General features: G+C 42.9%; 1 pseudogene; it reads left to right on the forward strand.

Moving 5' to 3' along the window:
• Nucleotides 1-23,409, forward strand: part of LOC145799203 (trans-resveratrol di-O-methyltransferase-like) — a 36,866-nt pseudogene extending 13,457 nt beyond the window's left edge.
• Nucleotides 23,410-25,932: the final 2,523 nt, after the last annotated feature.

The following is a 25,932-nucleotide window of genomic DNA, read 5'->3' on the forward strand; positions in this document are numbered from 1 at the left end:
CTTGTGTTTACGCTCAAGATCGATGAAAATGCAGTGTTTGTGCATATGTTCAAGTTTAAACAGATATCGGGTGTGAGTGTGCTCACAGTGAACTACAGCATGTGATATATCGGTGTATTCGAGTCAAGCAGTTAAAGAACAAAATCGACTATTGTAGTTATGTGTTCTACATTACGAAAAATGAAACAGAGAAGGGTGTACCTCAGAAGCGCCGTAGGAGAGATGTGACTCTGGCTTGCGTAGCAGAAGCTCCAGTGGTGCACCTCGCGCATAGCTCCTGAAATGACGGAGGCTGTTAGGAGGAAGCACATGTATCGTCGGCCTGTAGGTCGCCGGATCGAACGGTCGGATGTGGAGAGGTAGGAGCTCAACCTCAGGGTCCACGTCCATCTCCAAAGGACTCCCACCCTGTGGAATGTCGTCTGCCATCTCAAAAGAAGCGTGAAAAGGGCCGAGAATGTGAAAAATGGGCTAGAATATGAAAAGTCAACCCTGAGAGGGTGAAAAATGGGAGAAAAGTTAGAGTGTGGGAAAAGGCAAGAAGGTCAAGGTAATCTCGGGGAAAATAAGCCCCAAGTGGTGGAAATTGAGAAAGAAACACCGAAAACTGAGTTGTGTTCGGTTTAAAGTGTGTGAAATGGGAAAGGTTTTGCGAATTGAACGGCGAAAAAGGCTCGAAAACGCGGCAAAGACTCGGATCGAAGGTTGGAAAATCACCTAGAGAGAGAGGAGGGATTTTCGAGCTAGGAGGAAGTGAAAATATAGGGTTTGAGGCCCTATATTTAAAGACCCGTGGCTAAAAGACAAAACTGCCCCAAAACTGCCATTTTTGGCCGGTCGGCCAAATTGTTAGCCGATCGACTAGGTATTTGGCCGATGAGCTTATTTTGTGGCCGATGGATGGCTGGTGGCCGATGGATGGCTAGTGGCCTCCCCTTGTGGCCGATGTACCTCCTACACCCTTGTTTGGGTCAGATATGATTGTTTGGGACCTCCATTCTTCAAGACAGTGCAAGAAAATAGGCTGTTGAAGCTCAACTGGCTTTCGTGTTCGCCTCGAATTGTGTCTTCTATGTGCGATGCTCGGTACGCGCAAGGTGTATCCTTTTGTATCTTGCGAGATTCAGAAATTGCTTTAAATACCTTGCATTATAATGTTTTGTCTTGCTTGTGATAATCACCACCGCTTGCATTGTTATGCACAACTCTATGCGTTGCGGCGCACACCACACTTGCATTGTTATGAACATCCCTTATGCGTTGCCACGCACGTCATGCTCGTACTGTCATGCACATCCTGTGGGTCGCATTGTCTTGCACCCCTTCATCCGCATTGTTTCGCATGTCCCATTTGCATCATCATACACCTTATCATATTATATGCATTGACATGCATATCTTACAAGCATTGTCATGCATTTCAATTCATGCATTGTCGTGCATTTCAGTTCATGTATTGTCATGCATTTCAGTTCATGCATTGCCATGCATATCCCACAAGCATTGTCATGCATTTCAATTCGTGCATTGTCATGCATTTCAATTCATGCATTGTCGCGCATTTCGGTTCAAGCATAGCCATGCATTTCAGTTCAAGCATTGTCATACCCATTACGTGCATTGTCATGCATCCCCCCCCATGCGTTGCACCTTATCATATTATATGCATTGACATGCATATCTTACGAGCATTGTCATGCATCTCAATTCGTGCATTGTCATGCATTTCAATTCATGCATTGTCGTGCATTTCAGTTCATGCATTGTCATGCATTTCAATTCATGCATTGTCGTGCATTTCGGTTTGAGCATAGCCATGCATTCCAGTTCAAGCATTGTCATGCCCATTACGTGCATTGTCATGCATCCCCCCCATGCGTTGTATCGCACATTCGTCACACATTGTACACGTTGTCGCGTGTGCTTTACTTACATGTGTTCAAGTTTCTCTTATTTCACACATTGTATGCGTTGTCGCGCATGCTTTACTTACATGTGTTTATTCCTTGCTTTACCCAATGTATGCGTTGTCGCGCATGCTTTACTTACATGTGTCTACATCTTGCTTCACACATTGTATGCATTGTCGCGCATGCTTTACTTATATGTGTTTATTCCCTGCTTTACACATTGTATGCGTTGTCGCGTGTACTTTACTTACATGTGTCTGTATCTTGCTTCACACATTGTATACGTTGTCGCATGTGCTTTACTTACATGTGTTCAAGTTCCTCTTATTTCACACATTGTACACGTTGTCGCGTGTGCTTTACTTACATGTGTTCAAGTTCCTCTTATTTCACACATTGTACACGTTCTCGCGTGTGCTTTACTTACATGTGTTCAAGTTCCTCTTGTTTCACACATTGTACGTGTTGTCACGTGTGCTTTACTTACATGTGTTCAAGTTCCTCTTATTTCACACATTGTACACGTTGTCGCGTGTGCTTTACTTACATGTGTTCAAGTTCCTCTTATTTCACACATTGTACACGTTGTCGTATGTGCTTTACTTACATGTGTACATTTCATTCCTTGCTATACACATTTCTCACGTTGTCGCGTGTGCTTTACTTACATGTGTTTATGCTTATTTCCACGTTGTTATACATTGTACACGTTGTCGCGTGTGCTTTACTTACATATGTACATTTCACTCCTTGCTATACACATTGCTCGCGTTGTCCCGTGTGCTTTACTTACATGTGTTTATGCTTATTTCCACGTTGTTACACACCTTGCTTGCGTTGTTGTGCATGCTTTACTTACACGTGTTTATGCATCCTCAATTGCATTATTATGCATCCTACTCGGCTTGTGGTCTCGCGCATGCCTTCCTAGCATTGTTATGCTTATTTCAAATTGCATTGTTATGCATCCTACTCGGCTTGCGTTGTCATGCATGCCCTCCTTGCATTGACATACTCCCTTCCACTTTGTCATGCGTCACACTTAGGTTACGTCATCATGCACCCCTTCACCCGCGTTGTCGCGCATTTTTCACTTGCATTGCTATGCATGTTTCTGACAATATTGTACCTGTTAAGTTTTCTTTCTTTTTCAGGCACGATATTGTATGTACGGTTCATTTGAAGCTGGCGAGACCAGACGAACCGCACGGTATTTTATTCTCCGCGTGAGACGTAGCGAGAATTGTATAATTCTCTTACATCCTTTCTGCATGTAATGTAGTTAGATTTGTATGTGCCTGTAGACACCCCATTTTTGACCGTCCTCAAGACTTGGACGTCACCGTTTGAACACTCGGTGATTATCCATGTTTGTGTTCGTTTGGAGTTCCCGGAGGTCTCGGCTACGCACCCTGCCTCAGGATCTCCGAACTCGACCGTTTTGTGTCTGGTTTTGCACCAAACACTTGTGCTTTGCCTTGGAGGGGCAGGGAATGCCTTGTGAGGCATCCCCACACACCACTGGCAGTGGCTAGAGGCCACCGGCTGGTTTTTGTTGCCATCGGCAATGTGTGTGGCTGGTCGGCACTATTTGTTGCCGGTCGGCAGTCATTTTTGTCAAAATGACATTTTTGGCCAGCCGACTACTGTTCATCTGCTTTTGCAGATATTTTAGGACAGCTGTGTGGCATTTTGGTTCCCCTCCATACACGTGTATGGAGGGATGCCCTCCTTGTAAGCTTGTTGTATAAGCTTTACAAGTTGGGTTGCCTATAAGAGAAGGCTCTCTTCTCTTGGCTTGGGGTTGGAGATTTTAGAGATAAAAAATACAGAGAAGAGCTCTGGTTTTAGGGTTAGGGTTTGATACACATTCTCTCTCTCTTTTTCTCTCTTGTGTGTGTCTAGGTGCATTTGTGTCTTACTATTGCACACAAGCACATAGTATTACACCTTCCCTTGGCTACTGAGGTTCCAAGAGGTTGTTCTTGAAGTTCTTGGGTGGTTTTGAGCTTGAAGAACCAGCTAGTCCACCATTGTTGAAGAGGGTCTTCAAGGGTAACAATTTTGCCTTTTTATTTCCCATTTTTGCATTGCTTTTCTACCTATCTTAGAACTGTTTTTGAGCTTAGTGTATAATATAAACAAGTTCTGTTTTTAGGCTCTCTAAATAGTTTGTTAAGAGTGTTTTGTGGTTTGGAGGTGTTTGACCCCTCTTAGGCCTTGAAAGGCCCCACTTTGTGCTGTTTTGTGTAAGCTTCGGGACCTTGGTGTTTGGGCCTCTTCACCACTGAAATCTTGAGGGATTTCAGAGGTGAGGATGGTGCCTTGAGGTCCTAGGGAGGAGAGGGCCACCCCCTCTCCTTGTTGTCCTTGAAATGAACCATTTTTGGCCTCTTGAGGGAGCACCTAGCTAAGCTTCATGTTGACCATGCCTTAGTTGTTTTTTGTGCTTAATATGTCATAATATGCCTCTGTTTTTACTTGGTTTTGGTACGCCATGCATGCTTAGCATACCTACCTTGTAATGCCATGTTTAGGCCTTAACATGCCTTAGGTTGTAAACCGTTGTTCGAGCATGTTTTAGGTCTAGTTTTGTGAAGCTTGTGTGCTTATTTTGCCATGCTAGAGGTCTGTCCATAGTTGTTTGGGTCGGCCATGGTATGTATTATATGCCCCGTTTGCATTTTGGCTTGTTGGCCTCAAGTGTGTGAGTATGTAGCATGCACTACTTGCTTTATTCTAATGATCTGGCATCATTTATAGCATAATTTCAGTCCCTTGACATGCTTGTATGCTTGCTTTGGACACCTCTTTGAAGCTTTGGAAGCTTGACTTGCATGCTCCATGTTTTGGATATTGTGCATGCTTTTGATTTTGAGCCATTTAGATGCCATCTAGGTGTCCCTTGGGTGTTGTTTAGGTCTGCACTAGACCTATTTTAAGTCCTCTTAGCCTTGTATGGCTTGGTTGATTTAGTCTTGGTTTAAGCCTCTTGGCTTGCCTTGGGTTTTTGGCTTTGTTTGCACGCCTCGTTTGTCTTGTTTAAATTGGCTTAACACCCTTTGTAACATGATTTTCAATGCTTACCTTGCATGCCATTAGTCCATGCTATGCCTCTTTCAAGTGTGCTTGAGAGTTGCCTTTTTATGCTTAAGTGTTGGTCCTTGTGTGCATGCATGTTTGCATGCCATTTAGCCCTCATTTTATAGCACTTTGGCCACTGTTTTGGGCCTATTTAGAGCTGCCCAAATCATGCTCAAGTTCACCCTTTGCTTGTTTACATGTTTGCCTCGTATACTAGCTTACATACTTATTCATTGCTTGTTTGCTTGCCTTGCCATGTTGCATGCCTAGTCAACATGCTTAGGTTGCATTGCATGCATGCTTTGCCTCTTGATCATCCATGATTGAGGTTGACTTCCTCATTTTTTTGTTGGTCTGCATTGCATTTCGAAATCAACATGCATAACTTGGTCTCTTGGCCCATCACGCATTGAAATACGCGATTGATGGTCCGAGAGCCAAGGAGCGTGTCCCTTTGAGTCACTAACATGATAAGGGACATGATTGGTGCATACATGCCTTGAATTGTATTGCCATGCTCTGCCTTGCCCTCTGTTGCTGTCAATTGCAGATTCTGCAGGAGCTTTATGCCAACCGGCAGTGTCCAGTGCCAACCGGCAATTATCCTTCTGCCGATAGCTTCATAAATGGCCGGTGACCACATACCACTGCCGGTGGTAATCCTAGTCAGCTGATGGCATTCCCCAGTATCCAGAGAAGCAATCCTGAGGTTTTGGCAACCTCCAGATGAGTACAGCAAGGAAAACAGAGGCAACCTATGCATGGCGGTGCACTTCCGAGCAGGACCGAGCATGCACTGCATCGAGCTCTCCTCCTGAGGCGATTTATCTGTTTTTCCTAGCTTAATTAGTTTGTTGACTGATTAGGCAATTTGTAATATTTAATTAGCTTGCGTAGTTAATTAATTTGTATTATTTATTTGGTCCTTCCGGGCGAGGGCAAATCTGTAATAAGTGTGTGTGAGTGTGTGCATGTCTTCCAATCCCCACTTCTTTCTTCCCTTTTATTTACCTGCTTTGATGGCTAGTATTAGGGCACGTTTAAATTAGCATACCTCATGCAATGCATGTGTGCATTCATTCATTTGTCTCATGCACCGGGCTCGGCGCATCATTCTAACTGCATCTGTATTTCAATTTCCAAATTGAATACGTGTTAGTTGTAGCATTTCACATGTCATTGTAGATTAGCCGAGCCTATCCTAATCACATTTTGCTTGTGTTGCATTAGTCATTTTAACATGAACTAGGACATGCATGTTTGCTAACTAGTTTATTGTTTTGGCACGGAGTACGATGTAAGTATTTTCGCTTTAGCATATCGCATGCGTGTGAGTGTTTCCATGATAGTATGCTTACCATGTGGCTAAGTGCTTATATGAGATAAACTGTTTGAATGCCTGTGGGTGAAGGTTGGATTGTTTGAGTCGGAAAAGCTCGTTGAAATCCGTGTTTTAGCCTACTTGTGAGTAGCAAATTCCAAAGCGCTTTTCAAAACAAACGGATATGCAATGCTTGTTTCCAAATTAGGCAATCTAGTCTATACTTGTTTGTTGTGCGCATAACATAGTAATTCTATGCTAATAACCGGAATAAGAACACATAACATTTTCAAAAACGGATATCATGGTTAGTGGAGGCCGGTCTTCGGACCGGGCGGAAGGGGGTGCTCATAGCTGACCTTCCCCGATCGTACCCAAGCTCCCGAGCCAAGACAACTTTGGTGATGACGGACATGTGGCCTTCGGCACCGAGTCAGGGTTTCCTAAATTCCCCCATAAAAAATATTTAGGTGGCGACTCTGTATCTAGCGAAGCAGTCCATGTTTGGCACTTCTTTTCAAAAAATCTGTTTCTCAAAATGATTTGCCGGATTTGGACTCTTTGGTTCAAGATTAAGAACCGTGACGATTTGAGAGTCCGAGCTGTAGTAACCCCAAAATGAACAGAACGGGACTCACCCTCCCGGGGCGTTCGGGGACGTCTACAGTTTTTGGCGACTCTGTTGGGGATTTTAGAGAGCTTGACTCGAACTCATGATATCCTGTTTTTTACTACACTTATATGTTTCTTTGCATTGCATGTGCATTGGTGCGCCTAGGACACTGTGTTTGCCATCTGCCATTCCTGAACGGTTTGCCGGAGGCTTGTCTTGTCAAGGCATGACCATAAGGCTGACCGGTTATGGGCTCTGACAGTATGGGAACACAAACCCCAGTTTTACCGGGGCACCCTTTTCGACCATTCGACCTAGTGCATATCGAAATCCATAGTGACCATTCCAAGCTAGGACAGGTTACTTACCCGATTATAGGTTGTTTGAAACCGCTGCGTGCGTAGCGAAACCCTAGCTCCTGACAAAATAGGACAGGGAAACCCTACCCCAACATAGGGGTGTTTTGGCTCTCATTTGCTTGCTATGTGCTTTTTGGAGTTGGCCTCTACAGGAATGCATATATCAGTTTGCAAGTCTGGGTATCAGGCCTGCGGGCATCAGTGTTTCGAGAATCAGTTATATCTGCGGGTATCAGATTTAGATTTGGGGCAGTGATTTTGGGGAACAGTGATCAATAGTAGAATACAGTTATTCAGTTATGCCTATGCCTGTTCTGATGAAATTGGGCTGAGATGCTGCCTGTTTTCTCCTTTGCAGGGGTAGTCCTGGAACTATAGCTTCAGAAGGCTCCAATATCCCCCGAGGTTCATTGGACTTGTACTAATAGACTTTGTCAGGTAATAGACTCAGTTCAAGGGTAATCAGGGCCAGAGAAGGCTAGTCAGGCACAGACCACCAGTACAACAGCTACCAGATCAGTGATCTTTGAGCAGTCGGGCTGAGATTCCCGAGCCTATTGCCGACACAGATATACCGGTAGCTCAGTTAGATTAGAACAGTATGTCGAGTCTGGAAGAGATAGTGCGCCAACTCCAGGATAGTATGAAAGCCATGCAGAAGACACTGTCCGTCAAGCAGGCTGTGGTCATAGCCCAACAGGCAGAGACAATTGCCAGATTGGAGCAACAAACTGGAGTATCTACTTCACACCAGGATCCTCTCCCACCAAGAGTTCCCATACTCGGGGAGGCAACCCACGTCCAGGATGATACGGACATTCCAGTCGGGCCAGCTCTGCCCCCGGTTCTACCCCAGCTATCCAAGACACCCATCAACCTACCGGACTCCCCTTTTGAGTTAGAGATGGATCCAACGGCGCTAAAGATGAGCAAGCTTGAAAGGTTGTTCAAGAAGGCTCAAGGCATGAAATCCGTCCCGGACATCGAGGATGGGTATACCGATGCAGCTGTGACGCTGCCAGACAGATTCAAGATGCCACATATTGACCGTTTCGATGGGTCCGGGGATCCCATGGTGCACTTGCGGCTGTTTTCAGACATTCTAAGGCCGATGGGCCTCACCAGATTACAAAAGCTATCATTGTTTGGCCGGACCCTGTCTAGGATAGCCACAATCTGGTATGCAAAATTGGAGAACTCTGTGAAACAGAATTGGGAAGAGATGGCTGAGGCCTTCAGTGATCAATACTCCTACAACACACAGATTGAGGTCACAACTCGTGATCTTGAAGTCACCCACTAAGAGCCAAAGGAGGGTTTTTCAGAGTTTGTGGCGAGGTGGAGAGCAAAGGCCTCGATGATGGCTACAAGGCCTTCCGACAAAGACCAGATAAGGATGGTTGTGCGCAACCTCCAACCCAAACTAATGCAAAAAATGATCGTGCTCCCCTTCCCTACCTTTCCGGATCTGCATGAAATGGGGGTACAGATCGAGGATACTATGAAGCAGGGCCTTATTGATCAGGAGAAGGAGCAACCCAGGAGGGCGTTTACCGGCAGTTCGAATGCGACCACCAACGGTGACGCAGCTGCAAGATCTTCTGAAGTGGGCATGGTCGCCACCACCACACCAAGAACAGCCACCCCTTTTGTTGGGGCATCCAATCCAAACCCCCGAACTTCGGACTATCTACCCCGAGGCAAGAGGGTTTTCACCCAACTCTTTATGCCTTTGTCTAAAGCCCTGGGGGTCCTACTCGATCCTCTCCCTCCAAAGCATGATATGACTAAGTGCTGTGCTTTTCATCAACAAACCGGTCATGACACCGACGGTTGCGTCCATCTCCGCCACGAGATACAAAATTTGATTGACAGCGAGGTCATTCCCGCACCAAGTCCTGCAAAGTCTATCGACACTTGACCAGTGAACTTGTGGGGGATAATGTAATGTGATCGAGGGATGAACCACCTGCGGGCGGCACTCAGTTTACTCCAGATGTGGTGTATGGCACGCAATATTTTGAGCATTTGTGAATGCTAGTTTTGTACATTCTGACTTGGGTATTGGGTCAGTCTTGTTGTGTTGTTTTGAGTCTGTTTTGAGTCAATCCTTTTGTTTCGAGGTCTGTCTTGTTGTATCGAGTCAATCTTGTTGTGTAGGAGTCGGGTGATTCCGGGGGTGTTACCTCGGACATCACTATCTTGTTTTGTGTTTGTCTTTTTGCTTTTTTTTGAGTCTGTTTCTGCCTTGGAGCCAGTTATGCCAACAGATTTGAATGGAACAGCAGTGATTTTCATACTCTTGTGCCGTGTGCCAGTTGTGCCAGAAGTTTGAATGAAATAATAGTGCTCTTCGCCTGCCTTTTCTGTGCCTTTGAAGTCATTGTAATGACCTAAGTTTTTCAAAACTTTTTCGGAACATTGTGATAAAAACGAAGAGGAAAGAATTCCTCAGGTTTTGCAAAACTTGATCAATTGAGAGAAAGAGAGGCATGCTAAGCCCTTAATGATTGAGATCATGCTTGTTAATGTGAGTACTGAGAAGGACCCTGACTTGATCCAGATTGGTTCTACACTGTCTTCGGCGCGAGCGATTTGTCGCTTTCTTAAAAAATTTCAAAAAATATTTTGCGCGGTCCTGCGAAGACTTGTGTGGGATCGCTCTTGAGATTGTGCAACTTAGGATCGCTCTCAGCCTCGAGATTCGACCCCTCACTTTCAAACCTTGAACCTGAGTTCAGAATGTTCAACGGTCAACCACAACGTGAGGCCTGTGTGGCCATTTTGAGGCAGCCCTCGAACAAGAGGCACCAAAGTCAGATCAAGAAGATCATATCAAAGGAAGCTTGTAAAGCTAGATCAAAAGCCCCCCCTCAAACTAGGGACAAAAATGTCAGATATGCTCGAAGAGCCGAAGATGGATCCTTCAGTAAATCAATACAACAGCCACTCTCCTGGATATGGATGGCTTCAAAACCCTAAAACCATTTGGCATGGACTTGTTACACTTTTACCCTTTGAGAGGCTCGCTGGGCCGAAAACCCGGAAGGGCGACCCAGGCAAAAGTTAGAGCAAGAGAAAAATACAAAAAAAGCAAAAAAAAAACAAAACAAAAAACACAAAAGAAAAGAAAAAAAAGAAAGAAAAAAAAATGCAAAAAAAAGAGAAAAAGAAATGAAAAAAAAATTGAAAAGAAAAGAAGAACAAAGCTCGCAAGGTCGAAAACCCGCAACGGGCGCCTTGGCAAAAGTTAGAGCCTAAACAGTAGAGGATAATACCCGAGTGAACCTTACCCCGAACTACGTAAGGCTTGATTCCCATCCTTGGGATACGTAGGCAACTTCATTTTGAAGTCCAGCCCTAAAACACTTCAAATTCGATCATGTCCATGTAATGGTTCTGATAATCTTTGCCTTCTCTGTATCCGGGAGTTCGGTTGCAATCATCGCTTTGAGGACTGATTACAATACACTACGGTGCCATTCAGACGAGGGGCAACTTTCCGTTGCCATTCAATGCACCGCGGTGTCATTCACACAAGGGGAAACTCTCCGTTGCCATTCAATGCACTGCGGTGCCGTTCAAACAAAGGGCAACTTTCCGTTGCCATGCAGCTCTCTTCGAGCAAGGGGGCAATTTTCATCCAGATCCAAGGTTGTACGTCTCAAGAGTAAGTTCCGCGCTTGTTAAGCATCGGCAGTTTGCAAAAATAGTTTTTGAGAATTTTTACTGAGGTTGACTAATTTTCTCGAAAATTGTTCCATATTTTCCAAAAATTGGACCATTTCTTGGACCCAAAAAAGGAAAATTTTCAGTGCTCACAGCCTGACTTGCATGATTTCAAATCAAAAATTGAACAAGCATGTCAATCTAACTCTCATTTTGGTCAAAATTGTTTTAGTAGAAAGCCAAAAACAAAAAATGGTCAAAATAATGAACTAGGGGCACAGTTGAGTCGGGCTTCCTGTCTTTCCCCTGTTGTCAATCTACTTGCCAGAAAGGGCACAACTAAAGCTGACCGCAAAGGGCTGAAAGCTCTCTCATCCTCCAAGCAACGAGGCATCAAGCCAAGTGCAAAGCACGAACCGGAATGGGACAAGATATCCCACTCCCTCCTCTGGGCAGATCTAATCACATCCAAACTCCCCAGCAGAGCATCGTCAACCGATGTCAGCTGCAGATTTGCTACACACCCAATTGTAGCACAGCCCCTCTGTGGAAGAAATTCACTGTTGTGAACAAGAATCAAAAGCTAGTAGAATACTAGGGGTAAGGGCCCACGACCTCCTGTTTATCCATCAACCACCCAGGGAAGGGATTTAAAAAAAAATGAGAGATTGAAGAATAGAGAGATGTGCGATGAGAGAAAAAGTGAGAAAAGGGCTTTTCCAGAAAAACAGAGCTTGAGGGCCGAGTGATGTGAGAACCACAAATGAGAAAGGGTGGGAAACAATACCCGAAGAAACAGACTCCCTGTGCACGTCTGTATGTCGTGTCTTTTGTTTTGTTTGTCTCAAATCTTGTTTTGAGTCGTTCCGAGCGTGTCTCGTTGTGTTTAGGTTATTTTACCTTTTGTTTTCTGTTGTTGAGTCGTAGTGCGCTGTGTTCAGTCGTAGGCTCAATACCCGGTCGAGAACTCATCTCTCAATTTCAAAAATAAATCGCTTTGTGCTTAGAGTGCTGTGCCATTCTTCACGTTTGTGCAAAACAAGATTCGTTCTTTCATAAAACTGCAGGGTTTAACCCAAGTCATGTCAGAACAGTAAAACCAGGACCTATTTGAAGCTATATAGGTTCCAGACTACAAAACAAAAGCAAAAAAAGGAAAATATCGGGTATCTGAGTGTGCTTCAACTTCGGAAAACTCCGTGATTGTGCTCCGGATGTTCCTCTTCAGGCCTTGTCAGTGCTCCGAAGAATGAGTGTGCCTCTACTCCGAGCTTAAGCCTGCTTCAACTCAGAATGACAATTAAAGCAGCAGCATATGTTATCTCTCGCCAATGTAAACAAGGTGAGCAGAGTTGTGATGCAAAGTCCTCCGAAAGGTAAATCGAAGGCACCAGAGTACATGTTTGATGCCTTTCCATTGCATAGAATGTGAACTTTCATATACACTTCAGTTGCATGCGTGCCACGCATCGTTATGTTTCTGCATAGAACATGCTTTCAATATTGCGTAGAAAATACACCATACTTGCATAGAAATGAATTTTATCACACTGTCTTCTGCACCTGCATTGCGTTGTTTTGCGTGCTCCTTTGTTTGGAAACACTGGGATACGTCCTTTTGTTTCTTATACCTTTTTGAAGCACCGGGATACGTCCCTACGTTTCCGTTTCTCTCTTTTTCTGAAACACCGGGATACGTCCCTATGTTTCTTTCTCTTTTTCCCAAACACCGGGATACGTCCCTATGTTTTTCTCTCTTTCCGAAACACTGGGATATGTCCCTATGTTTCTTCTCTTTTTCCGAAACAACGGGACACGTCCCTATGCTTCTCTTTTCATTCCGAGACAATGGGATATGTCCCTATGTTTTTCCTCCTCTCCGAAACACCGGGATACGTCCCTATGTTTCTTCTCCTTTGTCGAAATCTTTGGGATACGTCCCTAAACCTTGGGATACGTCCCTAACCTTTGGGATACGTCCCTAACCTTTGGGATACGTCCCTAGTCCTTGGGATACATCCCTAACCTTTAGGATACGTCCCTAACCTTAGGGATACGTCCCTAACCTTTGGGGTACATCCCTTTGTTTCTCCCTCTTCGGTTAAAAGCGTTCGGAATGCGTTCCAATGCTCACACCATTTTGAAACTCCGGGATACGTCCCTATGTTTCTTTCTCTTTTTCCCAAACACCGGGATACGTCCCTATGTTTCTCTCTCCTTCTGAAACTCCGGGATACGTCCCTATGTTTCTTTCTCTTTTTTCGAAACACCGGGATATGTCCCTATGTTTCTCTTTTTTCGAAACACCGGGATACGTCCCTATGTTTCTTTTTCTTTTTCCGAAACACCGGGATACGTCCCTATGTTTCTCTTTTTCCGAAACACCAGGACACGTCCCTATGTTTCTTTCTCTTTTTCCCAAACACCGGGATACGTCCCTATGTTTCTCTCTCCTTTTGAAACACCGGGATACGTCCCTATGTTTCTTTCTCTTTTTTCCAAACACCGGGATACGTCCCTATGTTTCTCTCTCCTTCTGAAACTCTGGGATACGTCCCTATGTTTCTTTCTCTTTTTTCGAACACCGGGATACGTCCCTATGTATCTCTTTTTCTGAAACACCGGGATACGTCCCTATGTTTCTCTCTCTTTCCAAAACGCCGGGATGCGTCCCTAAGTTTCTTCTTCATTCCGAAACACTGGGATACGTCCCTATGTTTCTCACTCGTTTCGAAACACCGGGATATGTCCCTATGTTTCTCCCTCTTTGATTAAGAACATTTGGAATACGTTCTGGTGCTTGAACCACTCTGGAACACTGGGATACATCCCTATGCTTTTCTTTCTTTCCAAAACTCCGGGATATGTCCCTATGTTTCTCATCCCTTCCGAAACTCCGGGATACGTCCCTATGTTTCTTCTCTTTTTCCGAAACACCGGGATACGTCCCTATGTTTCTTCTCTTTTTCCGAAACACCGGGATACGTCCCTATGTTTCTCCTTCTTTTTCCAAAACAACGGGATACGTCCCTATGTTTCTCTTTCTTTTTCCGAAACACCGGGATATGTCCCTATGTTTCTCATTCGTTTTGAAACACCGGGATATGTCCCTATGTTTCTCCCTCTTTGGTTAAGGGCATTTGGAATACGCTCCAATGCTTATACCTTTCTGAAACACCGGGATACGTCCTTATGTTTCTTGCATGATCATTAGTTATGCTCGGCTTGGTGCATTGTCTTGCATTTTACCCCTGCCCTCGGGCGCATACCTTGTTTGTCTTGCATGTTTGTCTAAGTCTTCGGCCTTGTCAAAAATGGGTCGTCCCTGGGCTTTGACATTCACTCCCGTCATTGTTATGACTTTCGAGTTCTGTCAAAGAAGGGCAACTGCAGACACCCCATTTTTGACCGTCCTCAAGACTTGGACGTCACCGTTTGAACACTCGGTGATTATCCATGTTTGTGTTCGTTTGGAGTTCCCGGAGGTCTCGGCTACGCGCCCTGCCTTAGGATCTTCGAACTCGACCGTTTTGTGTCTGGTTTTGCACCAAACACTTGTGTTTTGCCTTGGAGGGGCAGGGAATGCCTTGTGAGGCATCCCCACACACCACCGGCAGTGGCTAGAGGCCACCGGCTGGTTTTTGTTGCCATCGGCAATGTGTGTGGCCGGTCGGCACTATTTGTTGCTGGTCGGCAGTCATTTTTGTCAAAATGACATTTTTGGCCAGCCAACTACTGTTCATCTGCTTTTGCAGATATTTTAGGACAGCTGTGTGGCATTTTGGTTCCCCTCCATACACGTGTATGGAGGGATGCCCTCCTTGTAAGCTTGTTGTATAAGCTTTACAAGTTAGATTGCCTATAAGAGAAGGCTCTCTTCTCTTGGCTCTCTTTTTCTCTCTTGTGTGTGTCTAGGTCCATTTGTGTCTTACTATTGCACACAAGCACATAGTATTACACCTTCCCTTGGCTACTGAGGTTCCAAGAGGTTGTTCTTGAAGTTCTTGGGTGGTTTTGAGCTTGAAGAACCAGCTAGTCCACCATTGTTGAAGAGGGTCTTCAAGGGTAACAATTTTGCCTTTTTATTCCCCATTTTTGCATTGCTTTTCTACCTATCTTAGAACTGTTTTTGAGCTTAGTGTATAATACAAAAAAAGTTCTGTTTTTAGGTCCTCTAAATAGCTTGTTAAGAGTGTTTTGTGGTTTGGAGGTGTTTGACCCCTCTTGGGCCTTGAAAGGCCCCACTTTGTGCTGTTTTGTGTAAGCTTCGGGAACTTGGTGTTTGGGCCTCTTCACCATTGAAATCTTGAGGGATTTCAGAGGTGAGGATGGTGCCTTGAGGTCCTAGGGAGGAGAGGGCCACCCCCTCTCCTTGTTGTCCTTGAAATGGACCATTTTTGGCCTCTTGAGGGAGCACCTAGCTAAGCTTCATGTTGACCATGCCTTAGTTGTTTTTTGTGCTTAATATGTCATAATATGCCTCTGTTTTTACTTGGTTTTGGTACACCATGCATGCTTAGCATACCTACCTTGTAATGCCATGTTTAGGCCTTAACATGCCTTAGGTTGTAAACCGTTGTTCGAGCATGTTTTAGGTCTAGTTTTGTGAAGCTTGTGTGCTTATTTTGCCATACTAGAGGTCTGTCCATAGTTGTTTGGGTCGGCCATGGCATGTATTATATGCCCCCTTTGCATTTTGGCTTGTTGGCCTCAAGTGTGTGAGTATGTAGCATGCACTACTTGCTTTATTCTAATGATTTGGCAACATTTATAGCATAATTTCAGTCCCTTTGACATGCTTGTATGCTTGCTTTGGACACCTCATTGAAGCTTTGGAAGCTTGACTTGCATGCTCCATGTTTTGGATATTGTGCATGCTTTTGATTTTGAGCCATTTAGATGCCATCTAGGTGTCCCTTGGGTGTTGTTTAGGTCTGCACTAGACCTATTTTAAGTCCTCTTAGCCTTGTAAGGCTTGGTTGATTTAGTCTTGGTTTAAGCCTCTTGGCTTGCCTTGGGTTTTTGGCTTTGTTTGCACGGCTCGTTTGTCTTGTTTAAATTGGCTTAACACCCTTTGTAACATGATTTTCAATGCTTACCTTGCATGCCATTAGTCCATGTTATGCCTCTTTCAAGTGTGCTTGAGAGTTGCCTTTTTATGCTTAAGTGTTGGTCCTTGTGTGCATGCATGTTTGCATGCCATTTAGCCCTCATTTTATAGCACTTTGGCCACTGTTTTGGGCCTATTTAGAGCTGCCCAAACCATGCTCAAGTTCACCCTTTGCTTGTTTACATGTTTGCCTCGTATACTAGCTTGCATACTTATTCATTGCTTGTTTGCTTGCCTTGCCATGTTGCATGCCTAGTCAACATGCTTAGGTTGCATTGCATGCATGCTTTGCCTCTTGATCATCCATGATTGAGGTTGAGTTCCTCATTTGTTTGTTGAGTTCCTCATTTGTTTGTTGGAGCGTGTCCCTTTGAGTCACTAACATGATAAGGGACATGATTGGTGCATACATGCCTTGAATTGTATTGCCATGCTCTGCCTTGCCCTCTGTTGCTATCAATTGCAGATTCTGCAGGAGCTTTATGCCGACCGGCAGTGTCCAGTGCCGACCGGCAATTATCCTTCTGCCGATAGCTTCATAAATGGCCGGTGACCACATACCACTGCCGGTGGTAATCCTACTCAGCCGATGGCATTCCCCAGTATCCAGAGAAGCAATCCTGAGGTTTTGGCAACCTCCAGAGGAGTACAGCAAGGAAAACAGTGGCAGCCTATGCATGGCGGTGCACTTCCGAGCAGGACCGAGCATGCACTGCATCGAGCTCTCCTCCCGAGGCGATTTGTCTGTTTTTCCTAGCTTAATTAGTTTGTTGACTGATTAGGCAATTTGTAATGTTTAATTAGCTTTTGTAGTTAATTAATTTGTATTATTTATTTGGTCCTTCCAAGCGCTGGCAAATCTGTAATAAGTGTGTGTGAGTGTGTGCATGTCTTCCAATCCCCACTTCTTTCTTCCCTTTTATTTACCTGCTTTGATGGCTAGTATTAGGGCACGTTTAAATTAGCATACCTCATGCAATGCATGCGTGCATTCATTCATTTGTCTCATGCACCGGGCTCGGCGCATCATTCTAACTGCATCTGTATTTCAATTTCCAAATTGAATACGTGTTAGTTGTAGCATTTCACATGTCATCGTAGATTAGCCGAGCCTATCCTAATCACATTTTGCTTGTGTTGCATTAGTCATTTTAACTTGAACTAGGACATGCATGTTTGCTAACTAGTTTATTGTTTTGGCACGGAGTACGATGTAAGTATTTTCGCTTTAGCATATCGCATGTGTGTGAGTGTTGTCATGATAGCATGCTTACCATGTGGCTAAGTGCTTATATGAGATAAACTGTTTGAATGCCTGTGGGTGAAGGTTGGATTGTTTCAGTCGGAAAAACTCGTTGAAATCCGTGTTTTAGCCTACTTGCGAGTAGCAAATTCCAAAGCGCTTTTCAAAACAAACGGATATGCAATGCTTGTTTTCAAATTAGGCAATCTAGTCTATACTTGTTTGTTGTGCGCATAACATAGTAATTCTAGGCTAATAACCGGAATAAGAACACATAACATTTTCAAAAACGGATATCATGGTTAGTAGAGGCCGGTCTTCGGATTGGGCGAAAGGGGGTGCTCATAGCTGACCTTCCCCGATTGTACCCAAGCTCCTGAGCCAAGACAACTTTGGTGATGATGGACATGTGGCCTTCGGCACCGAGTCAGGGTTTCCTAAATTCCCCCATAAAAAATATTTAGGTGGCGATTCTGTATCTGGCGAAGCAGTCCATGTTTGGCACTTCTTTTCAAAAAATATGTTTCTCAAAATGATTTGCCGGATTTGGACTCTTTGGTTCAAGATTAAGAACCGTGACAATTTGAGAGTCCGAGCTGTAGTATCCCCAAAATGAACAGAACGGGACTCACCCTCCCGGGGCGTTCGGGGACGTCTACAGTGCCTGCTTAAAACTGTTACATGTTTTGCTTCGTTACAGCTTTCTTTGCATGATCATAAGTTACGCTCGGCTTTGTGCATTGTTCTTGCATCTTGCCCCTGCCTTCGGGCGCATATCTTTATCTGCATTTTGTATGCTTTGTCTAAAGTCTTCGGCCTTGTCAAAAATGGGTCATCTCCGGGCTTTGACATTCACTCCCGTCATTGTTATGACTTTCGAGCTCTGTCAAAGAGGGGCAACTGTAGACACCCCATTTTTGACCGTCCTCAAGACTTGGACGTCATCGTTTGAACACTCGATGATCATCCATGTTTGTGTTCATTTTGAGTTCTCGGAGATCTCGGTTGCGCGTCTTGCCTCAAGATCTCTCAACTTGTTTGTTTTTATGCTTGGTTGTGAACCAAACACTTGTGTTTTTGGCTTCTGAGGAAAGAGGGTGGCTTGTTTGCCATCCCCTCAACCCACCGGCCAAGCCTTGAGGCCATCGGCCATGATTCTTTTCCACTGGCCAAATGTATTGGCCGATTGGCACTTTACTTGGTCGGCCGGCCCTTGTGTTGGTTGATCGGCCATTTTTGCTGGCCGAACCCTGTTCATCTACTTTATGCAGATATTTTATGCCAACTGGATTAGCTGGCATGCACATTTGCTCCCTTCCATACACGTGCATGGAAGGATTTGCCTCTTGGTTTAGCTTGCTTTGGAAGCTTTGTTATTGAACTTCTATAAAGAGGGAGCTCCTCCTCCCTCCTGAGGGGTTCAGAAATTTGTCTTAGAAAAGATAGATATAGTATTGTATCTATATTTCCTTGTTTAGTCTTGTTTTGTACTCAAAAGTGTAGTATTGTCTTACTATTGTACACAAACACACACTAGAACACCATCCTCTTGGAGCTGAGGTCCCTTGAGGTTGATTTTAGTGTTCTTGGGTTGGTTTGAAGTCAGAAAACCTGCTGGAGCTTTGTTCTTGAAGAGGTTCTACAAGGGTGAGTATAACTGATAAAAGTTCTGATTTTTAGTGCTTAAGACCTTTGTTTAAGGTCATTTTGGTGTTTGGGGTTGTTTCCCCCCCTCTTAGGCCTTGCTTGGCCTTATTCTTGTGCTTTATTTTTAAGCTTTGAGATCACCTTGTTTAGGCCTCCTCACCGCTGAAATCCAGAGGGATTTCAGTGGTGCGGATGGTGTTTTAAGGTCTCAAATAGGAGAGGGCCATCCCCTCTCCTTGTTGTCTTGAATGCTTGCATAACTGGCTTGTGTTTGTGGCTTGTATGCTTAGCTTGTTTTAGCTTTATTTCAGTGTGTATTAGGCTTTGTTTTTCCCTAATACCTCTCTGTTTCAAGTTGGTTTAGACATACCATGCATGTTTCATGTACTTGTCTTGTAATCTCATGATTTGCCTTAACATGCATCATGCTTTAAGCCATGTTTCTAGCATGATTTTGGCTCGACTTCATGAAGCTTTTAGTCTTGTTGTAACATGCTTAAGCTCTGATTTGAGTTGTTTTCACCATATATGCCATGCTTTGTATAGCCACTATGTAATCTAGCTTGTAGGCTTTGAGTATTGAATCCTTTGACATGCTTTACTTGGGCCATCTTAGTGGTTTGGCATCACTTGTGATGTTATTTTAGTCCATATAGTATGCTCAAATACTTGCATTTATCACATATTCCATGCTTTGGATAGTTTGTGTGTCATGCCTCATGAGTGTGTCATTGTGTATGCCACCATGCCTAGGCATTTGGGATGCCATTTAAATGGGTTTTTGGGTCTGTTTTAGCATGTCATGTCTCTGATTTTAGTCGCTTGAATCATGCCATGTTTGGTTGTCCTAGGTGTAGTGTAACACCTCTTTGGTAGCCTTGCATGTCTCATGTTGTTGCCCCTTGTTGTAGCTTGTTTTGGCTTTGGCCATTGCATGTTTTAGGCTCACTGTTGCATGCTTGGCCTATTAATATGTTGTTGCATGTTTAAGTGATATTGCATTTGGCATGTATCTCTTGTTAAGTTGCTTAACATGTTGTTACATGTTTGCCTCACATGTTATTACATGCTTGAATGTTGTCACATGCCTTGTATGTTTGCATGCTCGTTTAGGTCGCATTGCATTTGGCATGTTTGTTACCATTAGCCTTGTATGACATTGTCATTAACATGCCCATGTGGCATTAGTTTTGCTTGCATGTTTGCATCCCTTGCCTCTTGATCAACCATGATAGAGGTTGGGGTCTTTTATGTGTTTTTATGTACATTTCATTTGACATTAAATGCATACTTAACTCCTTTGGCCACCATGCATTGAAATGCGTGATTGGTGGCCCAAGGGCCGAGAGCCACACTCCCTTGAGTTCATAGCATGATAGGGAGGGTGGTTGTGCATACATTGTCTTGTAAATACCTTGTCATGCATTGTCTATCCTCTGCTGCAGCAAAAATAGGATTCTGCAGGAAGGCATGGTCGGTCGGCCATCTTAAGTGTCGGCCGGCTATTCATCGTTGGCCGATGGCTTCACACATGGTCGAGGACCAGTTCCACCTGGCCGATGGCCTCATCTCTTAGTTGATGAACTCTCAGCATGTCCCCAAGGTAGTTCAGAAGTGTCACAGAAGTTGGCACAGTTTCCAGAGGTGTAGAGCAGTGCAGACAGAGGCAATATGTAGCATGGTGATGGATTTCCAAGCAAAGCCGTCCGAGCATGCATTTGTCCCTCTTCCCGAGGCTGCTTTTATAGCTTAATTAATTTGTTTAATTAGTTAAGTATTGTGTAATAATTAATTAGCTAGGGTAGTTGATTAATTAGTTGGTTTGTATTATTTATTCGGACCCTTTGTCGAGAGGGCGAATTTTGTAATAAGTGTGCGTGAGTGTGTGAATGTCTTCTAACCCCACGTCTTTCTCCCTTTTACTTACCTGCTTTTGATGGTTAGTTTAAGGTCATTTTCAATTAGCATCCTTATGCTATGCATGTTTGCATCATTCATCTGTCTTGCATGCACCAGGCTCGGCGCATCATGCTAACTACATCGTATTTCAATTCCAACTTGAATACATGTACTAAATCGCATCTCACATGCCATCTTAGATTAGCTGAGCCTATTTTAGCTGCATTTTGCATGCATTGCATTAGCCATCTTAACATGAATTAGGATCATGCATTGATTGCTAACTAGTTCTTTGTTTTGGCTTGGAGTACACTGTGAGTGTTTATGTTTTAGCATGTCGCATGTATGCAAATGTTAACATGAAAGCATGTTTGCCATAAGGCTAATTGCTTATGTGATATAACTGCTTGAATGCCTGTGGGTGAAGGTTGGTTTGCTTGAATTGGAATAATTCATCGAAATCCGTGTTTTAGCCTACTTGCGAGTAGCAAAATTCAAAACCATTTCCAAACAAGCGGATATGTGATACTTTGTTCCAAGTTAGGCAATCTGGTCTATACTTGTTTTGCTGTGCACATCACGTAGTAAAGATTAGCCAATTAACCGGAATAAGAACGCATGTGTTTTCAAAAACTCGATATCATACTTTGTACAGGCCGATCTTTGATCGAGCGAGCGGGGGTGCTCATAGATGACCTTCCCCAATCGTACCCAAGTTCCCAAGCCAAGGCAACTTTGGTGATGACGGACACGTGGCCTTAGGCACGAGTCAGGGTTTCCTAAATTCTCCCAAAATAAAATATTTAGGTGGCGACTCTGTATCTGGCAAAGCAGTCCATGTTTGACACTTTTTTCTTAAAAATCAGTTTTCCAAAATGATTTGCCGGATTTGGACTCTTTGGTGATTTATCAATCTCACATTGCACATTGTGAGATCAGATTAAGAACCGCGACATTTTGAGTCCAAACTGTAGCATGAGGCCCCCCGGGGCGCGTCTACACCTCCCTCAAAAATCAATTCTCTCCACAGACTCATGTCCTTGTTAACTCACTTGAGTTTCTTTGAGACAACAAAACTTGATCCAAATCATGGAGATCAAGAAGGGTATGTCCTCACTCCATCATCTAGGCTTCTCATCAAAAGTGAATTACCCAATTTGTCACCATTTGTCTGAGCCACGATCGATCCGGTTATGGTCGCTCCATGGCAGTTTTTGGTAGATTGGTTCAGAGGCAATGAAGAAACAACATTTGAGACTGCACATGGGGTTGGCATCTGGGAGTTTTGCGACAAAAACCAGAAATTCAATAACCTATTTAATGAAGGAATGGCTAGTGACTCAAGAATGATGGGCTTGGTTATTAGGAACTGTGAGGCAGTGTTTGGAAGGTTGAATTCATTGGTTGATGTAGGGGGTGGCACCGGTATCATTGCTCAGATCGTTTTTGAGGCATTTCCTAGTATAAAATGCACAATTTTCGATCTCCCACATGTTGTTGAGAACTTGCCAGAGGGGAAGAACTTGAACGTTGTTGAGAACTTGCCAGAGGGGAAGAACTTGAACTTTGTTGGAGGTGACATGTTTCAGTCTTTCCCATCAGCGGATGCCTTTTTCTTCAAGGTAGGCAATTCTTTTCTGGATTATTTCCAATGTTTCGATATGGAAATCAAGTAAATTTTAGGAATTGCAACATATATGCAGGCCAATTTCTGTCTTTTTGTTTAATTTGATATCGAGTTGCTTGAGTTGATCGATCAAATAGCCAAGTTCTAAAGAGAAATCATTATTAAGGATTCAAGGCCATACATATATATATATTTTTTTTGTTTTGATAACACAGGTATCTCCAACCCTCTGGTTTTCCGGGAAGCCAGGACTAATCCTGCGAGGTAAGTAGCCCGGAGGAAGCCGTGTACCCTTTTCAAACTGCTGCAAGCACTCACCCAGTGGGGAATCGAACTGCTGCAAGGCCATACTTATTGATATATAGAACTACTATTTATTTGCTGAATAGGGTAAAGTTCGCACAATTTAGGAGAATTCTAGCAGATATCTTTATTTATTTTATTTTTTTTTTATAATTAAACAAAATAAAGAAAACTAAAAGGGAAACTTAAAGTAAAGAACAAATATCAAGCATTTGTTTCAAAATTATTCTCAGAAACATTCTAAAACACTTGATGTTCATGCAAGTATTGTAAATTTAAGGCAATCAATTGAACTAGAATATATTTTTGGACTTGAAAATGGCAGTGTGTTTTGCATAATTGGAGCGACGAGGACTGCGTAAAGATATTGAATAGATGTTGAGAAGCTATTCCAAGTAGGGAAGGAGGGAAGGTTATCATCATAGACATTGTGGTAGATGGGGACAAAGATGAACATGACATTATTGAGACAAAGCTTGTTTGTGACATATTCATGATGGTTTTGGCGACTGGAAGAGAAAGAAGTGAGAAAGAGTGGGAAAAGATTTTCTTGGAGGCTGGCTTTAGCACTACAAGATCACACCCATCTTTGGTTTAAGGTCCCTCATTGAGGTATATCCTTAAATTATGTGGGGAAAATTTTATTTTACCCTCATATAGTTTGGCCCTTCTGTAAATTATCTGGGGAAACTTTTTATGATTTGTAAACTGAAGTGTACTCTTTTTTACCTAACATATTGTTAAGTGTGGAAACACATGCTTGGATGAAAATAGTACACGGAGGTTAAAGTGAACTTTGTCTCATAAAAAAATGATGAAAATGTTTACGATTTGCACAATGAAGTTACTTATGTGTAAGGGTATTTTAGTTTTTCTACTTAAGCTTTTACTACTAAAAAATGCACGTTGCGGCCATTACAAGCTGTTGTAAAAAATAGAAATACAGTCGCAAAATACTTTTTGAGACAGCCATGCGACGGCAAATGGAGGACACAAATGTAAGGGTGACAAATACTTTTTATGACGGTAAAGTGTCGGTCACAAAATATTTGCAACCGCCTAACCTACTTATTGCATCTGCTATTTTGCTATGGCGAAAAACAAAAAAAAATACTTACTATGATTTAGCGACTATCTTGTTATTGTTGCAACTAATTATTTATTATAAAAAATATATATATGCATTTGTTACAATAAAAAGATCAATTGCAAGCACCACAAATTTATTTTTTTAAAAAAAATAACTTACCAACACCAATACATCGCATAATGGTAAAAAAATTATTGCTGCAACAATTTATCTATATATTGCGACTAAAAAAAATCTACAAAGAAAAAAAAATTAGAAAAATTAGAAATCAATCATTTGGAAACCTAACAATCTTATCAACACACAATGTTTACCCAATATCCAACTAAAAGCGAAACACCTAAATAGTAACCATGACAAGTAGTTGGACTATGAATTTCTGCATAAGCTTTGCACCAACCAAAGAAATGGTCCACCCTTTTGAATTCTTATCAAAGCACAAGCTGCAAGCAAGCAAGCCGATTTCTCTCTAGCATACACGAACACCTGCTGAGGGTTTTATCACAAATTAACTGGACACTAAAATGATTTTCATTAAAATAAAATACAAAATGCAATAAGATTTCATAATAATTGATAGAGATGTAGTGGTCCATGGCATTATGATTGGTGGAGAAGGTATGGTATTATGATTTTGTATTGGGTGATTGAGGAATATGAGATCACATAATGAATGATACTTGGTGAAAGAATATGGACACCGTAGACGTGCCCGAAAGTCTCGGGAAAATCCTGTTTTGTTTATTAGGCTCACTACAGTTCGGACTCAAATGTCACGGTTCTTAATCTGTTCTTGCAAAGTGCAATGCGAGATTGATAAATCACCAAAGACTCCAAATTCGGCAAATCATTTTGAAAAATTGATTTTTAAAAAGAAGTGCCAAACGTGGATTGCTTTGCCAGATACAGAATCGCCACCTAAATATTTTATTTTTGGAAAATTTAGGAAACCCTGACTCGTGCCTAGGGCCACGTGTCCATCATCACCAAAGTTGCCTCGGCTCAGGAACTTGGGTATGAGAGGGGAAGGTCATGCAATGAGCACCCCCGCTCGCCCGATCAAAGATCGGCCTTTACTAACATGATATCTTGTTTTTGAAAACACATGTGCTCTTATTCCAGTTATTAACCTATAATTACTATGTGATGCGCACAACATACAAGTATAGGCTAGATCGCCTAAGTTGGAACAAAACATCTCATGTTTATTTTTGAAAACGGTTTGCTACTCGCAAGTAGGCTAAAATGCGGATTTTGCCACCCTCAAGTGGGCTTAGAAAACATGGTGTTTTGCCACTCTCAAGTGGGCATAAAACTCGCAATCAATGAATTGTTCCAATTCAAGTAATCCAACCTTCACCCACAGGCATTCAGGCAGTTATATCACATAAGCAGTTAGCCTCATGGCAAGCGTGCTATCATGGCAGTCACTCACACACATGCAAGGATGCTAAAACATAAACACATACCAAGTACTCCGAGCCAAAACAAAAGCTATGTTAGAAATCAATGCATGATCCTAGCTATGACAAGAATGCCTAATGCAACACATACAAAATGCAACTAAGATAGGCTCGGCTATTCTAAAATGTCATGTGAAATGCAATTTGATACATGTATTCAAACAGGAATTGAAATACAATGCAGTTAGTGTGACACGCCGAGCCCGGTGCATGCAAGACAGATGAATGGATGCAAACATGCGAGCATAAGGATGCTAATTGAAACATGTCCTAAAACTAACCATCGTAAGCTAGTAAATAAAAGGGAGAAAGAAATGGGGGTTAGAAGACATGCGTCATACACACGCACACTTATTTACAACATTGCCCTCTCGGAGGAGGGTCCGAATGAATAATAAAGAACCGACTAGCTAATCTAAGCTAATCTAATTAAACTAGTTATTACACAACATAATGAATAACAAGCTACAACTAATTATTACACAACTCTAACTAATTAACAAATTAACTAAGTTAGCAATTAAACTATATGATGTAGGCTGCCTCAGCTCTGCTTTGGATGACAAAGGATCCATGCATGCTCGAGTCGCATTG

The sequence above is a fragment of the Camellia sinensis genome, chromosome 9, assembly GCF_055761805.1.
Source record: "Camellia sinensis isolate YWXY chromosome 9, ASM5576180v1, whole genome shotgun sequence".
Classification (NCBI taxonomy): Eukaryota; Viridiplantae; Streptophyta; class Magnoliopsida; order Ericales; family Theaceae; genus Camellia; species Camellia sinensis.